This window comes from Stenella coeruleoalba, assembly GCF_951394435.1.
Source record: "Stenella coeruleoalba genome assembly, chromosome: 8".
Lineage (NCBI taxonomy): Eukaryota > Metazoa > Chordata > Mammalia > Artiodactyla > Delphinidae > Stenella > Stenella coeruleoalba.
The window spans coordinates 41,910,697-41,929,491 of record NC_137154.1 but is presented as its reverse complement, the minus strand read 5'-3'; the positions used below and the strand labels follow the sequence as shown (position 1 = coordinate 41,929,491).

Sequence of the window (18,795 nt, the reverse complement as noted above, 5' to 3'; positions counted from 1 at the left end):
CTCTAGAGGGTCTCCCATCTTCAGGTGGGGGAAGGAGGTCCATGAAACATTCTAATTACATACAGCATTTTGAGTTGATGTGTGTTCATTTTTCTGGGTGATGAGTCCATAGTTTTCACCATATTCTCAGAAAACTCTAGAAGGGTACGAGACTGGCCAAGAAAGGTCAAGAAGCCACTATAGACAGACATCTAAACTGAGTGGACCATTTTTGACATTTGAAGGCTGGGTTCTCATGTCTGAAAAAGCAGCACCCTTACCAACTGCCCTGGGAGTTACTCATTACACAAATACTAAGTCCTCACCAACTGCAAATAATAGATTAAATATAAATCTTTGCTTTCCAACAAAGTTTTCTATATCTTACTCTGATATGATATTGCAAAGTGGGAGGATGGAACGGTCTCATAGTTCAGTCCCAAATTAGTCTTTCAGAAGCAATTTTTGGGTCATTATAATTTTATGGGTGAGCTATTTAGTTAATTCCTGGCAGTGGAGTGAGCAGCAGTGAGGAGCCTTCTAAAATTTTAGAAATGAGAAAGAATGCTGCTCTTTGAATCCTAAACCTATCAACTCAACACATATAAGAAGCCAGCAAAATGTCTCCTAGGCCCTGAGAACAGCTACATAGTTAAAGTGAATAAATCAATTAATAGGAAAAACTAGTATTTTAAAGCAGTTCAGACTACAAATAGGCTGCACAGGGGAATTTATAGGGTGATGGAAATACTCTATATGATACTGTAGTTTTAGACAGATGACTTGTATCTTTGTCACAACCCACAGAATTATGCATCACAAATAGTGAATTTCTGCATGTAAATTTCAAAAATACCAACCAGGATGCCCAGGGATCCCAGGATGGAATGCAGACAATGACTAATGAACATAATTGTATTACAAATGTATAATATAACTTGACTGAAGGAAGTGAGGAAAACAGGAGCTAACAAGTAACTTTGGAAAACCATGTTTTGACTGGATACTTTAAGGCTAAAGACAAAACTAGTGACATGAGTTAGCATTTCTGAAACTGCTTTATATATATACTAGGGTAGAAGAATTAAATAAGTTGTAGATAATAGGAGGCAGATTTCCAACTGTCAGATAATAGTTAAAAAATTAATTACAGAGAAAGAGGCTAGAGTTAATCCTATTGTGCTGTATTAGAGTTGGGAATGTATGAACTCATGTTTATTTTAAGATATATGTAGACAGATACAGAAACATATATATGTGTGTTTACATGGGTTAGTATCTACATGTACACACATACATACACACACACACATTTACTAGCTTTGTTCACTGAGTGGGCTGAGAAACAGTGGCAACTCAGTAGCAATGAGCACACCCAGGACCCAAACCTTGGTTTCTAAGTATAATTCTCCAATAAAAGGATACTGGAGGCAACCTGAAATAGCTCTCAAAGCTAGAAAAATTTGGCCAAAGCTGGAACTATTTGAGCAACAAAATAATGACAGTACTCTATTATGACCCAAAGAATAAAATATCCATGAACCTATACTGATATAAACAATTGAATAAATAAGTAGATAGGTAAGTGCTGAAGAAAGAACAAATTTTTCTTACAGAAGAATTCAAAACAATATTTGTAGATACTTCCTCCTCCAGGAAGTAGAGATAATTCCCCTCTCCTTGAGTGTGGGCTGGATTTAGTGACTTGCTTCCAAAGAAAGTATGGGAAAGAAAAATAGTAACTTTCAATGGAGAAAACTGGCAGGTACTACCTTAACCAACTGAATAAGGTTAACATCATCAGTAATAAATCATTTTGATATCATAATACCTCCTGATACGTGATGTGCGGAGAAGGCACTTCACCTTTGTGGTAATTTCCCCCAAAACTCGTAACTCTCATATAATCAGGAGAAAAACCCAAATTGAAGGACATTCTCAAAGTATCTGACCAGCTCTCATCAAAACTGTCAAAGTCATAAAGAACAAAGAGACTGAGAAACTGTCAAAGATTGGAGGGGATTAAGGAACCGTGATGACTAAATGCAGTATGGGATACCAGGTAGGCTCCTCAAATAGGAAAAGGACATTAGCGGAAAAACTGGTAAAATAAAAATAAAGTGCAAGGTTAATGGTATTATAACTATGTTAATTTCTTAGTTTTGACAACTGTACCGTGTTTGTGTTAAGATGTTAACAGTAGGGGAAGCTGGGTGAAGGATACAAGGGAACACTTGATACTACCTTTGCAACTTTTTAGTAAATCTAAAATTATTCCAAAAGTATAAGGTGGTTCTGAAAAGCAAATTCTGACAGAGTGCCTAGTACAAGAAAAACGTTCTTCTGTGGGTCAAGAATACTTCCCCAGGCCTGAGCTGGTTGAAATATGCCTCAGGTCTAACTATATGCTTTGACTGGAATTCCCTGCTTATTCAACAACTTTCGGAATGTTGATTCAGCCTACAAGGGACTGTGGTCCTGGGAAAGGAATGCAGTGAAGAGGGCACAGGAGCATAATGTCACTAGAAAGACATATCCCCTTATTATAAATCAATCATCCAGCATTCAAGCTAATTGCACCAACTCAGAAGATTCTGTTATGAATCTCTCACTGAGAACTTGTTCATCCTAGGGTCCAAAGTCTATTTTCTGGACTAGCAAGCCTCAAATTCAGACCTTACAGTCTGGTGGGTTCCCTCTCCAATTCCTCCCCACCCCCACTCCCAGCACCCCTTTATCCACGTTGTTGTTCCAGCCCATTAGGCCTGCCAATAGTCAGCTCTCCCAGTGATACCTCCAGGAACACCATACCAGCTATATACAAGGTATTTCTGATATCTTGGCATCCCTTTTACTTTCTTGAATAACATGAATACCAGTTTAAAAAGTGAGATTCCCTCAGCTCCCTTGATATTTTTACTAAGTAAGTGTTGTGGCTGTATCCTAGAAAAATTAGGGCACAACACCAATAAACAATGACTCTAGAATACAGCCTCTACCAGGTTTTTACTGTGCTGAAAGAAAAGAACTTGATTCTCTCCCTCCTGTATAACTCATTTTTCTTTAATCTCTGTGTACATTACTTGTGCTTTTCCTTATCATTCTATGTTTGAAGGCTTATGTAACCTGAATTGCCACTTTCCTTTACAGAGATGAAGAGAGAAGTACTCATGTCATTTGTATTTCAAGTATGAAGTCATTCCTCTTTCTCGCTTTTTTATCCATTCTAAAACTTTGCCTTGAACATCAAGTTCTTCTGGCCCACATGACTCTAACCTGGTTGTCAATAATTTTTAGTAACTATTGTAACTGAGAGCTTTTCTTTCCACTCAAAGTTCACCAAACCCTATACTAAAAACAGAAATGTGTTAGTGAATCAAGCAGAGGCATGCAGAGCATCTTCTGTGTAACCCACAATGAAAAGTAAAGTTGCTGAATATTTGTTTCCTTTTCATTATTCAAACTTGATTACATATAATTTTGTGTGTGTGTGTTTCCTACAGTAAATACACACTTAACTTTGAGAAATGGATGGGGTGATTTTTGACTGAGAGAATTTTTGTCTTATTACTACAGACAAGCCTGGACCTTGAAATGCCTGACTTCTGTATATTTCTCTCACAGGATTGGGTAAAGAGTGGGAAATTTCCTTCCCTTTACCTTGTGGATGAGCAGTTAACCCCCCTCATTCTTCTCTCTGGGAGCTGATCCTTGCCAGAGTCCCAGGGCCTTGACTCAGTTTCCTCTTCATTCTGGTCCCCCGTTCCATACTGTGCTCACAGTAGGTGAGGTGAAGACGAAAGCAAGCAAGGAAGGGGGAAAAAAGTCCAACCTGCTGTTGCCACGGTATTAGTCAACACCATGTCCTTCTGCATCACCTCCTTCCTAACTTTTACACTACCCTCATGGTCAAGAAAGGCTGACTGGACTGGGAACTTCCCAAGTTGGGATTTTATGAGAAGGAGAAGGAATGAGAAAGGGTAAACTCCATCCCAATACAGCTTCAGACCCTAATTCTCCCACTCCCTGAAATAATGCCTCACCCTTTTCCATAGAACTTTCTTTAGGTTCTTTGTACACTAATTTCTTGCCTCATGTTTCAGCCTTTGGTCAGCCCCTATTCTCCCTGCTCCTCAACCATCCCACACCCTTACTCCATTGTTACGCTGTTCTTGCACCAGTGCCAGTAATGCGGAAGGCCCACTCTCATTGTCAGAGGGAAGAGAACAGCACCTCCAGGGAATGGTACTGAAGAAAGATTTGCTTCTAGCACCTCAAGATGGAATTCTGTCACTTACCTTGATAAACCTAAAGAATAAGCATATACCACTATCTCTTGATTCATTTATTTTATCAATGAATGATGAATTAACTGCCTAGTCTCTCCACCTTTTCAACGTACTCACATATTTCCAAGTGAAGATACTTAGTAGGCAACGTTCAGGGGACAGGATAAGCCTGGATGTTTAAATTTGGGAGTTGTCAGCATCCATATGATATCTGACATACAGACTGAATAAACGCGCAAGCTTCAATCCTTATAATAAATTTTAGTAAAGCTCAATTTCTTTTTCATTTCTGTATATATACATATTTTAAAAACACATCTATAGAAGTTCTCACATTTTCTTCCCACACATGCCTGGGGTGGTAGAGCCTTGCTTTGCAGAACAGTGCTCAGGGATACAGAAATCCAATGGCCAAGTTCTACAAAATGTACATTTTCAGTTTTACTGCAAACTGCCAAATTGCTTTTCTAAATGCAACGTACTAATCTGCAATCAGTTTATGAAGGAGCTCCTGTTTCTTCACATCCTTTCTTAAACTTTATATCATCAGACTTCATACCTGCCAGTCTGTGGATTGATCTCTCCCCTCAGGGATCAGATTCCTGCTCTATCTCATTAGAGGAGGAACTGCCACTCTCACCTTAGCACAAGAACTTTGCCCATTTAATGTCCCTGAAAATAAGATTATTCCACAGAAATAAAAGTTTCGTTAGTGGGCCAGTAATTAAATGTGGATTTAATACTTTCTTTTCTGATCCCTATAATCACATAACGTTAAGACATTGTACCAGGAGCCCATTAAGCACTACTACCTACTACTTGGCACGTAAGTAAGCCTTCAATAAATATTTTGTGAATGAACAGAAGGAGATGTCACTACATAGCCATGTACAAATACAACTGGGCATCTCTCTTGATCCCTCTCTTTTTGTTGCTTCCCTGACATGAATTACCAGGTCCTGTCAGTTCTACTTCTGAGATATCTTTTGCGGCCCTGTCTTATGAATTCCCACTACCATTGCCCAAGTTATGGACATCTAAATCTCCTCTCTTCCTTTCTCATTCTTCCATCCCCAAATTGAAAATGTGTGGGTTATTCTCTCATGTTTATGTGACATTCTACATGCTCATCTTCTGCCTAGAAAATACTCACCTGACAATATTCTTACTTACCCTTCAGAATTCAAGTCAAATATTACCTCCTCTGTGAAAACTTTCTTGACTCCTGGGCAGTTTCTCCTCTGTGCTCCCACAGATGTTCTAGTGACTCTTCTCATTGGACTTACATTCTGTTGGTTCATCTTTTCTGCTGTCTTGACCAATGCTGTCCAATAGAAATATAATGCAAGCCACATGTAACTTTTCTAGCAGCCACATTAAAAAATGTAAACAGAAACAGATTAAAAGAATTTAAATATTTTAATTTAACCTGATACATCCCAAATATCATTTCAACATGTAACATTTATTAATGAGGTATTTTATTTTTTGGTACTAAGTCTTCAAAATTGTGCATGTTTTTTATACTTATAACATTTTCCACTCCAGACCGGCCACGTTGCAGGTGCTCAATAGCCACATGTGGTTAATGGCTCCTGTACTGAAAGACTAGTATGACGTTCAAAAGGAATCATACCTTGTTAATTTTTGTATTCCCAGGTGTTCGACTTGTCAGAAATGCCTAACAAATGCTTGCTAAATGAATTAATGAATAAATGAACAATGATAAAAATTACCTAGTGCTGATTGCATGTGAAAGGCACTGTGGTAAGCAATATACATAACTTCATTCCTTTCCCTACAGGCAAATGTTTAGTTGGTATTCAATGGCTACTTAACAGTCATTAAGTAATTAGTCTTGGGAAAGCCACTTGTTTGTTAAGAACTCAAGTTTTCCTACTTGTGAAAGACAGAGGGGATGGGCAAAGTGAGACTTAGACCAGTTCTGAAATAGTGTGGATATAAATGAATGCAGAGCATTTAGAGTTGAGTCATGAAAACAATGAATGATCAGATAAATTTTAAGAGACAATGTTGCACAGTGGAAGGGCACAGGCTTTGGAATTAGGCACACCTGGTTAGAATTCCCAGCTCCACTACTCAGTTATGTGCTCTTAGGCAATGAAATTAAATTTCCCAGTCTTCCACTTCTTCCCTGTAAAATGGAGACAATAGCTACCTGTTGCGGGGTTCGGAAATAATACCTATAAAGTCTTTGGCATGTTAGTATACCTTTAAAAAACAGAAGACATTATTATTGGTTCTGAGAAGTCTTTCATTCTATTTTTTCCCCCTTAGGATTTTAACAGTCGTAAAGGTAAGAGTTTAGATAAGGTTTACCATGTGCCGGAAACTGTGATAAAAAGCTTAAAAATATTAACTCATTCAGCTTGATAGCACCCCTATGAGGTAAGTGCTATTACTGTCATTTCCATTTACCCCCAGGGAACTGAGGCACAGAGGGTAAGTAACTTGCCCAGGGTCACACACATAGTAAGTCGTAGTGCTTCGATTCTACACCCAGGTGTTCAGAGTCAGGACTGTTAATCACTGCTCTATTCTTCTCAAGCCAAGCACTGACTAATTTATTAGAAAAAACCTACAATTGGCTGCAGAGTGGTTAAATGGCTCTTTTATGGAGAACCTAATCTGCGCACTGTTCTCTGATCTGGAGAATAAGTGATTAGGAACTGAGTTAAATATAAGTTTTATTTCCTTAAGAGTCATACACGTGTGTCACATACATGTGTGACAGATTTTTTTTACACATAGATGTGGTTTGCTGTCTGAGGTTCTCCCAGTTCAGGCCCTTTGTTTCAACTGTTTCTGGGAAGAGGGCTTTCCCTAGAAGCTCAAGGGTGAGCTGATACTGATCTCAGAGACTTTAGGCACAGTTCTCAAAAAGCACCACCCAGAGAGCAGGACATAGGGGAGACAGAGTCTGTGGTTTACACCTTGAACATGCTGTGATGTTCTAATACAGATAATGAACTAGTGATTCCCACTTCTGGGCATCTGAAGCAGCTCGGTTCTGACTAATGTGCAAAGAGAGTAAATCCCTAAAAAAGAAAGAAAAAGAAAAAAAGAATAATTTCCAGGTCTCAGGGTCCTACTGAGTTACTACTGCCCCCAAAGTGAGCTCCAAACAATGACAATGCCACCCACAAAAGAAGGGCAAATGACCACCAAATCAGTTGTGGGAAGAAACTGGCCAGCAAGATGGTTACTTCTTTCCACAGTGACACTTGGAAAAAAGACAGCAGATGGTATTTAAAGAAATGTTACAAATACTGTTCCTCTTCCTCCCAATACCTGTGAGTCAGGTAACACCAGAACACTGTTAGCAATAAACAGGGTCTGGAGGAGACACTTGAGAATGTAGGGAAGGCAAAATTTTACCTCTACCTCCTTAGGGGTTTTCAGCTGGGCCTGAGAATTAAACTGACATAAGACAGGAGAAATGTATACAAATTTATATGTTTTACGTGACACGGGGGCTCTGACAAGAAAATGAAGACGCAAAGAAATGGCAAAACCTACAGGCTTTTACATTAGGTTGAACAAAGAGAGGAAATTGTGGGAAAGTAACTAAATTATATGGGGAGGTTAAAGGAAGATAAGAATTAACAGTTCTGTTTATACAGGATTCTTTCAGCTTTGATTCCCCATTGAAGAATGTTTCTTTCTTCTGGTATAGGAAGGGTATCTTTCACCTGGGAGATTTTATCTCCTGTTTTCAGGAAGAAATGGGGAGATTAGAAGGCTGTTTTGGCATCTGCTATTCTTTCAAGTGCCTTTAGTTCAAAATAATCCTTATGTCACAGTAGCATATTTTGGGGTGGTATATTCTGCCACTTTTTATTCCTCCCCTGTGAAACTTCACCCCAAAGATTCATAGTGCAGAATCTGAGCTTGCAGATTATTCTGTTTCTCCTCGAATTAGTCTTGAGAATAGGTCAGTTTATTTGAACAGTTGTGTCTTAGTTAAAGAGGCAGTGGTGCAGGTGAGAGCAGTAGCTCATCTAAGTTAGATCTCCATATGATGTGAACAATCAGGCATTTAGTGAGAGTTTTTTTTGTTTGTTTGTTTTGTTTTTTTGTGGTACGCAGGCCTCTCACTGTTGTGGCCTCTCCCGTTGCAGAGCACAGGCTACGGACACGCAGTCTCAGCGGCCATGGCTCACGGGCCTAGCCACTCCGCAGCATGTGGGATCTTCCCAGACCGGGGCACGAACCAGTGTCCCCTGCATCGGCAGGCGGACTCTCAACCACTGCGCCACCAGGGAAGCCCTCTCCAACTTTTTTAATGTACTGCTGTGTTTGACATGCATCAAGCAATTTATTTTTACTATACGTCCTGATTTTAAATTGAGTTTAAAATTTTACAATCTTAAACATCTAGTAGAGATAACATAAATTCATTTGACTAGTAAACCCAAATAGAATAAGTGCTATGTTTTCATTATATTTACTGTTGACAACTCTGAAGACATGACTTAAACAAGCTTTTATCCCAGATCCTGTGAACCTGAGAAACATTTGGGTTAGTTTCTATATTTCTGAGAGTTTTAGGAATACTTTATATAAGCATTTATTTTTTTAAACCAATTAAATAGAACTCTTTTACAGAGTAATTTTGGCAGTATAATCCAGAGGTAGAAAAATATTACATGTATACATAGACATATAGAGACATATACAAAAAGAGATCTTACAGTTTTCATTTTAAACCTTAGCCATGAGTTAGGTATAAATATAGAAACACAAAATTTACTAACTTATACAAGAGTTATTTTCATCTTATTAATTTTTTCCTTTCAATTTGACCTTCCCATAGGTAACAGTAGGATAATTGTATAGGGTGGGAGCTTTCTAAAAAATCCTTTTAGATATAGAAGTCCAAATATTCAAGAGTATACCTATTTTAATTATGACTCAAAACCAATAAGCCTTTTATGGCTTAGCCACAGACATGAGAGGCATCCCCAAAGACAGTACAAAAGACGCAGCCCTCCCAAAATCCAGAAAGTTCACTCCCAGAGTTAGCCTAAGAATGCAAAGAGCTTTACTGTCACAGGCAGTAAGAATAGTGTTTGTGAAACTGGTGTCTCTTGTTTCCTACAGGAACTTGAAATGTGTCCAGCTATAGACCAGCTCATTTGTGGCATCGGGTGGGTGACATTAGGATAAGGGCTTCCTAGCACTATGAAGACAACAAAGGTCAGACAACCAAGGCTTCTTATGGACTGGAATCTCTCAAGACAAACTGGAATCTCTCTTAAGACACACTTCTCTGAGAGGTGGCAAGGATGGACAAAGAGAATGCTGCTTGTCATTTTGTGTCTTGATTTCCACCCTGTCTGGCTCGTTACCTGACTCAAGCCAATACTTGTACTGTCCAGTCCAGCTGGTGGAGACCAGAGAGAATATTTTCCCTGGTCACAAAGCCAAGCTCTGAAGATGTGAAACAAGATGAATGGTGCAGCTCATTTTATGATTTTCCTCCTTATGACAAGCACCACTAAAGACAGAGACAAAGAAACAAAGACTAGGAGGCTGTGGATTATAACGAATGGGTACTCAGAACCAAATACAAAGGTCACAACTCAAAGAACTAAGTTTTACATACTTTTTCTCCTGCCAAGCTACATTTAGAAAGGGAAAAAGATAAGGAGAGACTTTCATTATTCTTGCTTTGGTTGGGCCATGCAGGCAGAGATCTAAGGGACTGATGTGTAAGAATTCTTACCTTCTGCTGGCTTTTTGTCAGCTGTCCCAGGATCTCTCAGTGTCCCAACCATTGAAATCCCAACCTCATAACCAGAAACTGTAGGGGAGGCAAATTTTTACCTCTATCTTCTTAACGTTTTTTGGCTGGGCCTGAGAATTAAATTGGCATAAAACAGATTAACAGTAGAACTGTATACACATTTATGTTAAATGAAGACTCAAAGAAATGGCAAAATCTACAGGCTTTTATACTAGGTTGAACAAATAAAGGCAATTGTGAAAAAGTAAATTATATGGGGAGGCTAAAGGAAGATACGAATTATTTTAACAAAGTCTATGTATACAGGATACTCGGCTTTGATTTGCCACTGAAGAATGTTTCTTTTCTTCTGGTATAAGAGCATCCTTCACATGGGAGCTTTTATCTCCTGTTTTCAGGAAGAAAAGGGGAGCTTAGAAGGCTCTTCTTGCATCTGCTGTTTCTTAGGTGACTTTAGCTCAAAGTAATCCTTATGCTAAAGTGGCATATTTTGGGGTGGCATATTCTGCCACTCTTCAAGAACCAGAAAGTTAGTGGTCAGGACACAAGGAATATTTTAGAAGAGCCAAGAACACAGCAGCTCTATTTTTGTTCCACGTAGATTAAAGCTGTTGAATAACTGAGGGTCAGATGATTCGCCTCCAGGTGAAAACCAAACTTATTTCACAGATCTCTAAAACACTCAGAACAGATACTGGGCATTAAGTTTCACCCTTCTTTTACAGATGAGGAAATGAAACCACAGAAACCTGTGTGTACTCGTTCAGACTGACAACTGATGTATTAGCAGAAATGTTAGAAACTTGGTAGAATTTTTTTGTTTGCTTTTTAATAACAAGCTTTAACAATATGTTTAAAGCAGACCAATTCTGGATGTCATAATTGAATACAGAACAAGGTAGAGATCACCAAATGAATTGCAGAGAGTAACTGTACTCACCAGAAATTTGGCTCTCTTGAGAAAAGCTGCCTGAAACTCTTTCTATGCTGTGCTCAGTCTATGCTATGAAAGTGAGCATCTCTGATGCATTCTAGATAGCAGTAATGGGCTCTTCACTGCAACTACAAAGTTGTGTTCCCTTTAGTTTTGTCAAAAGAAGTAGTTACTTTTAAATAGTTCACACTCTCCTTTGTCATGAAATCTGTAAAGATAAAGCATGGTGAAAAGAATTATTAACACCATGAGTTCCATGAGAGACGTACGTAAGATTCTGTGCTACTCATCGTGAGGAACACAAAGATGTATGGAGGAGAAGGCAAAATGACCAGATCTTGTTTTGGAGGAGGCAAATGTGGCATAGTAAAAAGATTATGGAATTTGCCATCAAATAGACCTAGATTTCAATCCCACTTCTGCCACCTAACAGATGTGTGACTTTGGGCAAATTACTTGTCTCATTGAGCCTCAATTTTCTCTTCTACAAAATTCAGATGAATAGATGAACATTTGCATAGGGTTGTTGTAAAGATGGAGTGAAGAACCTCAACAAAACTATGTTTAATGAGACATTGGCAGAACAATATATCATATGAGTTAGAAAATGACACATGCCATGAGAAAAGTATTTCCTCAGAGCAGGAAGAGGTACTGTTTGCATAAAAAAGTTAATGCTTGACCTTACTTGACTTCTGTTTTTAAAGAAGTTATGGAAGTCTGAGGGAATGCACAAATAGCTATAACTAGTTTATGAGTAACATATGTGTTTTTGGTGTCTATTCCTATTTATTTTCTCAGTAATGTATGGTATCCTTAGGCTGTAAACTATAGTAATACATTTTTGGCTTGGTATAATTTACCTTCATTTACAGAACTGTGTTTCTGTAGCAAGAATCAAAAGTATATACAGGTGTTCCATACGTGAATAAAATTACAATGTAGTAGATTCCAATATATGGCAGCCCAATTTTCGAGGCTCTTGCTGAAAAGAGATGGGAAAAGCATTTGAATGAATTATTACTTTTTTTTGGTATTACTATATTTTAAGCGTTAGACTCTGGGCAAAATCCTTCATTACCTTTTGTGAAGACTATTAGTCACTTTTTATAGATATATGACTTGGAATTCACGTACAAATGGTGGTGCACTGCAAGGGACATGAGCCACACAACATGCCCATGAGACTGTACCATCTTGGATAGTAAACCGTTGTTTTAATTTTAAGTCCTCTTCCAGAATGCATGCTGCCCATCTGTGGGGGGTCTCTGCTGGAGGGACATGTTACATACACATCGACTTGAATCAAATGAATGCCTTTAAGCTTGCAACCCTAAAGTTATTTTTGAAAGTCATAATGTATTCATTAAGCAATTACTTAATTTCTTCACATGTTTTTCTCAGAACTAAGTATTAATTTATATATTTATATATAGCTATTATATTGTTATATTTACATATAACTATTTTTAATAAATGAAGGTATTTGCACAAAAATTTAAAAATTTGTAATGAAAGTACTCTCCAGAAATAGTGCCTAATTGCTTATGGTATGGTGATAAACCTTACCAGTGGTTAACTTAGCTCTGTATCTTCTAAGAAGATGCCCCTAAATTCCCTAGGCTGGGTTAGATCCTTTTTATATATATTCTCTCATCCTTCATTATAATGGAATTATCTGTTTATGTCTGCCTCCCTATTACACCCTATACTCTGTGGGAAATACTGTCTTACCTAACTTTATGTGCCTAGTTCAGGGACAAGTACTTTAAACAAAGGTATTTATCAGAAATGAACAACTTAATGACTGAGTTAATAAACACGAATCCTGTAATCTTTAACTTGTTTTGCTGCTGATGCCCTTCCACAGGCTAGCATTTGGCCCATAGTTCTTGTGGCTATTTTGGGAAGAATATTATTGACCTATAGCTAAGAAGTGTTTCATCTGACCCTGGATATTTCAGAATTTTGTTAATGGCCTGGGTTTTAGACACACATACATCTTGCCTAGCCTAGGGAAATGACTCATCCCTGAGGGTAGGCAGCTGTATTAGTTTTGTGTTCAGTGCCCTCTGCCAGGAATGACTGTATCGACAGCCTCAGTATCCGTGGGTTCCACATCTGTGAATTCAAATAACTGTGGATTGAAAATATTCAGAAAAAAAATTCTAGAAAAGTTCCAAAAAGCAAAAGTTTGAATTTGCTATTTGTCAGCAACTGTTTACCCAGCATTTACATTGTATTTACAACTACTTACATAGCATTTACATTGTATTAGGTATTATAAGTTAACTAGAGATGATTTAAAGAATGTGGGAGGATGTGCACAGTGGTTATGTTAGCAGTGGTTAACTTAATTCTGCATCTTCTAAGAAGATGCCCCTAAATTCCCTAGGCTGGGTAAGATCCTGTTTATATGTATTCCTTCATCCTGCATTATAGTGGAATTATCTGTTTATGTCTGTGTCCTTATTATATCCTATGCTCTGTGGAAAATACTATCTTACCTAACTTTATATGTCAAGTTCAGAAACAAAGATTCTTCACCATCTCACATAAGGAACATGAACATCTGTGGTTTTGGTATTTGTGGGGGGGCGGGGGGAGAGTGTGTCCTGGAACCAATTCCCCACGGATACAGAGGGTGACTGTACTTGGTGCTGGACTGTGAGCTCCTCCAAGGCAGAAGCCATGGTGTTCAAATGAAAGTAAAGTACGCAGCTCCGTAAACTTCTGTAGTTTCCAACTGGGTGCAGCACCATGGGTGCTTTAGTTCTGGTAACAGTGTCAGGCACTGAAACAGGCTCTAAATCCTCAGAGAAAAATCATTCTGAACCATCTTAGCTCATCCTTAAAGCACCAACCTGTGAGTGTTATTCACCGTGCCAGGAGGTTTCACTCACTTTAAATTCTCACAGTCCTTTTTTTCTTCCTCTGGTTTCTAGTTTTTGAACGATAGCTAAATCCTAGTGGGATTGTTTATACCATGGGTGTCCCATGGAGCCTACGGTTATGGTAATATTAGAGTTTTTCTCACAATCCTTTTATCATTTAAAAAATTGAGATATTATACATAAAGTGCGTTGAGTGAACTAATCTTAAGTGTACGACTCGGTGAAGTTTTATCTAGGCAGACACCACCTCGGTAACTACCACCCAGATCAAGAGGCAGAACGCTCCGAGCTTCCGTGAGGTTCCCTTGTGCCCTTTCCATTTCCCCTCCTCCCCCCCGCGAGATAACCATTATTCTAATTTCTCTCATCACGGATAAATTTTGTATGCAATTACTCTGGAAGCAGTGTTAAGTGGAAATATTTGACCCACAGTTCCGCGGGGCTGGACGAGACGCACGCTCGGCTCCCTCTCTATAGGGCACCCCGCGGAGGCTCCAGGGGACCACAGAGCCACGATTCCGCTCTCACCGACCCAAACCAGCCCCGCCAAGAGGCACGTCGGGACTCACGAAGACAGCACGGGAGCACGCCACAATGGCTGCCAGCGGTCACCCGCGGCCGCCTCGCCGCATCTTCCCCACCTTTCCAGTGGGCGCCGCTCCCAAGCGACGGGCAGCCCGGGTGTGGCCCTGGACGCGACCCGCCAGAACGCGAGCTGCCGGCGGGGGCGCTCGTGAGCTCCGGGTGTGGGGCGCGCGACCATTGGATGAACTTTCCCCGCGAGCTGGCCGGGAGCAGAGCCCACCTCCCGGCTCTCTCTCCGCCCTCCCATTGGCCGTTCGTGTCCCACCCGCGCCCGCTCCCGTCTCCTCCCGCCCGGATGGAAACGGGGTTGAGGGGGTGGGAGGCCGAAGCCAGGCGGAGGGTGAGCGGTCCTCCTAGTAAGGGGGCACTAGAGAGCCAATCAGGACAAGACGTGGAAAAGAGGCGCCGCGTTAGCCAGTCACATTCCGAGGTCCGTGTCGGGGCCGGCTGACGCGAGCGCGGGCCGCAGCCAATGGGCGTGCCACCGCCCGTTTGCTCTTCAGCGGCCGGTCGGGGGCGGTGGAAGAGCGAGTGAAGGGAGCGCGACGCCGACGGCGACAGAGCCCTCTCTGGACTGCCAGGAGGAAAGCGAGGCCCGAGCCTCTGCGTCTAGGTGAGAGGCGGGGACGCCGGGCGGGAGAGGCGGGCTGCGGGTCCCTCCTCGACTGGCCGGGGCCACGGCTCTGGGAGCCGGGGAGGCAGGCCTGGCCGAGGCGGGGGCTACACCAGCTGCCCCGCCCCCGCCCACGGCTGCGTAGAGCGGGGGGTGCCCGCTTCTGCCCGGATGGTCTCTGCGAGGCTTGGCGGGGCCACCGCCCTCTGGAGAGCCGGGACTGAGAGCGGTGCCATAGGGGGGGCTTGGTTTGCAGACGCGGAGCCTGGGGGCGCCGCCTGGGGCGGTGAGACCGCGTAGAGGTGGCGAAGGTGGGGCGGAGTAGTTAACGGAGGAGCAGGTTTGTGCGCCTGAGGGTGGCAGTGAAAGGAGGCCTGTGATGGCAGGATTCTGGGTCTGGGGACGAAGAAAGTGATGGGAATAGGGTGATGCTCAGAAAAGGGTGCCCGGGGAGAAGGTGCGGAGCCGGGGCGTGTGGTTGGCCTCTTGGAAGTAGGCATTGATTGAGACTGGGGGGAAATCAGCTGGGAGTGAAGGGAGGACAGGCTTGGGACACGTGAATCTGGAGTAAGAGGCACTTACTAAAGCCGGAAGGTGACTGAGAGGCAGAGGTTTTAGGTGAGGTGTGGTTGGAGGCTGTTAGACTAGAAAGCGTTAGGTGGCCAGTTAGGAGAAAGTATACGAGGAGCAAACGAGGTAGGTTTATGTATGGTAACTGAAGGGTGTGGATCTTTTATGAGTAAGTCAGCAAGAATAACTGTCGGTTTTGTCAGGTAGGAGTCAGTCAGCCAGGTCCATAGGTTCATTCACTACTCATCGATGGCCAAACTCTCAGACTTGTTAACTCTCACCGCTGAGGTTGATTGTCCTCCCTCCCCAACCCTCCTCCTTCCTCCCCAACCCTTCTCCCACCCGTGTGACAGTTCATCTCATTGTTTTGCCTCAGCAGCACACGAACTCATCTTCTCACAAGCTATGGCACAAATATTGTTTGCTTTTGATTGGATGGCAGTGAGGAATCGCTTAATTCTTATATCAAAAAAAAGTAGAATGTGTTAGTTTAAAGACAACATCACAGGATACTTTGCGAAAACGGCAATACAGGGGAGTTTCTCAAAAGTTATGTTTCATAAAAATGATGTAAGATCTCTTACAGTAACACAAGTAAGAGTGAACATAAGTACAATTGTCTTACTCTATAAGAATCAAGCATTTTGATGTAGAATTTGATTATGCATCATGCTTGTTGGGAAATTTTTCAGCCTTGGGAAGAGTTTTGTAGCTAAATAGGTTCAAAGTTCTTTTCACTTACAGGAAAGAAAAACGTGGTATCACTGCTACTACCTTTCTGTTTAAAGCTTTGGAAGTTTTATTTGCGGGGTATGGACAGAGGTTGGGGGCAGGGAAAAGATAGTAGAAAAGAAAATGGTCCATTACTACATTTCCATTGGATTTAAACAGGAGGAGGTGATACAACTGAGGTATTATTTCTGCCTGAGGATAGGACAAAAGGATTGTGAAGAGTTAAGTGCTTCTTTACCAACATGAAGTAGTATAGTGTTAAGGACAAAACCCAAAGAGGGCATTTGTCATATAGGATGTTTCCTAATTAACCAAATCAACAAAGCATTATAGGTAATGGACCATTCTTTAGGATGTAGAAATAGTTTTGTGGAAGTAATTCCTTGGTAATGCTATTGACTGATCACATTTTACTCTTAGTATAACAGAGTACCTAAGTGCTGAGGGGCTGAGGCGACTCGGAGCAGAGAAGTAATCTGAGTGGTGTGGAGTTAATCAGGGAAAGTTTCCTGGAAGAGGTGAGTGTTGAGCCATCTTTTGAACTAGGAGTTGGGACATGGGTTATTGCAAGATAAGAGGATGGCATTCCAGTAGTATGGACATGTTATAAGCAACTGTGGACAAGAGTGACAAATTAAAAATGGTTTTTAAGGAGGATTGAAGATTCGAATGAAGATCTTTTTAAAAATAATTTTATTTATTTATTTATTTTTGGCTGAGTTGGGTCTTCGTTGTTGCGCGCAGGCTTTCTCTAGTTGTGGTGCGCTGGGGCTACTCTTCTTTGTGATGCATGGGCTTCTCATTGCGGTGGCTTCTCTTGTTGTGGAGCACCGGCTATAGGTGTGCAGGCTTCAGTAGTTGTGGCACGCGGGCTCTAGAGCGCAGGCTCAGTAGTTGCTTGAGGCACACGGGCTTAGTTGCTCCGCAGCATGTGGGATCTTCCTGGACCAGGTTTTGAACATGTGTCCCCTGCATTGGCAGGTGGATTCTTAACCACTGCGCCACCAGGGAAGCCCATGAATGAAGATATAAAGGTGTAGAAATCAACTAAGTCTGTTCTTATAGCTTAGTTGATAAATGATGGTTTTGTATGGTGGCTAGGAGAGAAAAATTAGAATAGTTGATGATGGATTGGAGATAAGTGGTGAAGAGTACAAAAATGTTTTTTGATAGTTATGATAAGAGGAATATGGTGAAAGTAAATTAGGTTATTGAGAAGTAGATTTGGTGTTCAACCGTATATAATAATAAATTTTTTTTTTTTTTTTTTTTTTTTTTTTTGCGGTACACAAGCCTCTCACTGTTGTGGCCTTTGCCACCGTGGCATGTGGGATCTTCCCGGACCGGGGCATGAACCCGTGTCCCCTGTATCGGCAGGCAGACTCTCAATCACTGTGCCACCAGGGAAGCCCAATAATAAATATTTTTGATTCCTGTACTAGATTATGTTGATAATAATAGCAAAATTTATTGGGTGCAACTTTGTGCCAGAAACTGTTTTGAGCTTTCCAAGCATCATCTTCCTTTGATTATCCCTACTTTATAAATGAGAGAACTGAGGTTCAGAAAGATTTAATTTAACCAAGGTAACACAGCTAGTAGGTGGCAGGTCAGGGTTGGCAAAGTCAGTAAGTAAACGTAAATTGAGCATCTGCTTCATGCCAGGCATTGTGTTATTAAGTGCTAGGGATTCAAGGTTGACAAGCAAATTCAAAGTCAGGACTGAGCCATGTTTTAGAGATTGTCAGGAGTTAACAGAAGAGAGCCAGTGAAGAAATAGAAAAAGATTAGTTGGAGAGACTTTTGTAGACACTGAGGAATATACTGTTTAGGGAAACTTAGGATAGAGTTTTAAGAAAGAGGAAGTGATCATCAGCAAAATATGTAGATACTCAGAAGAGGAAAGATTGAGAAGAAACCATTGAGTTAAGTAAGGAAAAACAGTGTGAATTTGGTCTTAAGAAAGCCATAATGAGGATACTAACATATGGATTGGTAGTTAATTGTGTTTAGTGGCAAGTGCTCTATACAAATTTAAAGTTTGGTATGATCATAATTATGGTCAAATTCATAGGAAAGATGTTGGTATGTCCTTTTGTAATATTTTAGTTATTGGCTGGTAAGATCATGGGTAGTTTAAAAATGCTGGTACTTTTTGTATTTTTCCAAGTTTAAAAAAAAGCATTGTTATTTTTATCATTAGTGGGGAAAAATCATTCAACTAAAATGAACTAATAGTGAGAGAATATGTGGGTGGTCTAGTCTGTACTATGTTTGGGGTAGGAGAGAAGATGGTCTTATTTCAGTGTCTACTGCATATGAGCCACTTTGCTATGCACAGTCCCATCTTGGCAATGACTTGTTATTGTTGGAAACAACCTGAAACTACATTTGCTTAATCTGGGGGATCAGGTTACTAAAGCACCCTG

The 18,795-nt window shown here is 40.8% G+C and overlaps 1 protein-coding gene and 1 long non-coding RNA gene across 5 annotated transcripts in view; one reads left to right on the top strand and one right to left on the bottom strand.

Annotated features, from left to right (window-relative positions):
* Positions 1-14,521, bottom strand: part of LOC307190953 — a 61,655-nt gene extending 47,134 nt beyond the window's left edge. For both annotated transcript variants that reach the window (XR_013829560.1, XR_013829561.1), the window contains exons 1-4: positions 14,436-14,521; positions 10,979-11,180; positions 10,018-10,148; positions 5,468-5,592 (exon numbers count right to left, since the gene is read on the bottom strand). This is a non-coding gene — a long non-coding RNA (uncharacterized lncRNA). The remainder of the gene's footprint in view (positions 1-5,467; positions 5,593-10,017; positions 10,149-10,978; positions 11,181-14,435) is intronic.
* A 375-nt stretch (positions 14,522-14,896) lies between these two features.
* FAR1 (fatty acyl-CoA reductase 1) overlaps positions 14,897-18,795 on the top strand; it is a 74,095-nt gene continuing 70,196 nt past the window's right edge. For 2 of the 3 annotated variants that reach the window (XM_079928428.1, XM_079928426.1), the window contains exon 1: positions 14,897-15,064. The gene's annotated coding sequence lies outside the window, so the exon portion shown is untranslated. Of the gene's footprint in view, positions 15,065-16,786; positions 16,885-18,795 lie in introns of all 3 variants that reach the window. The other variant, XM_079928427.1, reaches the window with a different exon arrangement.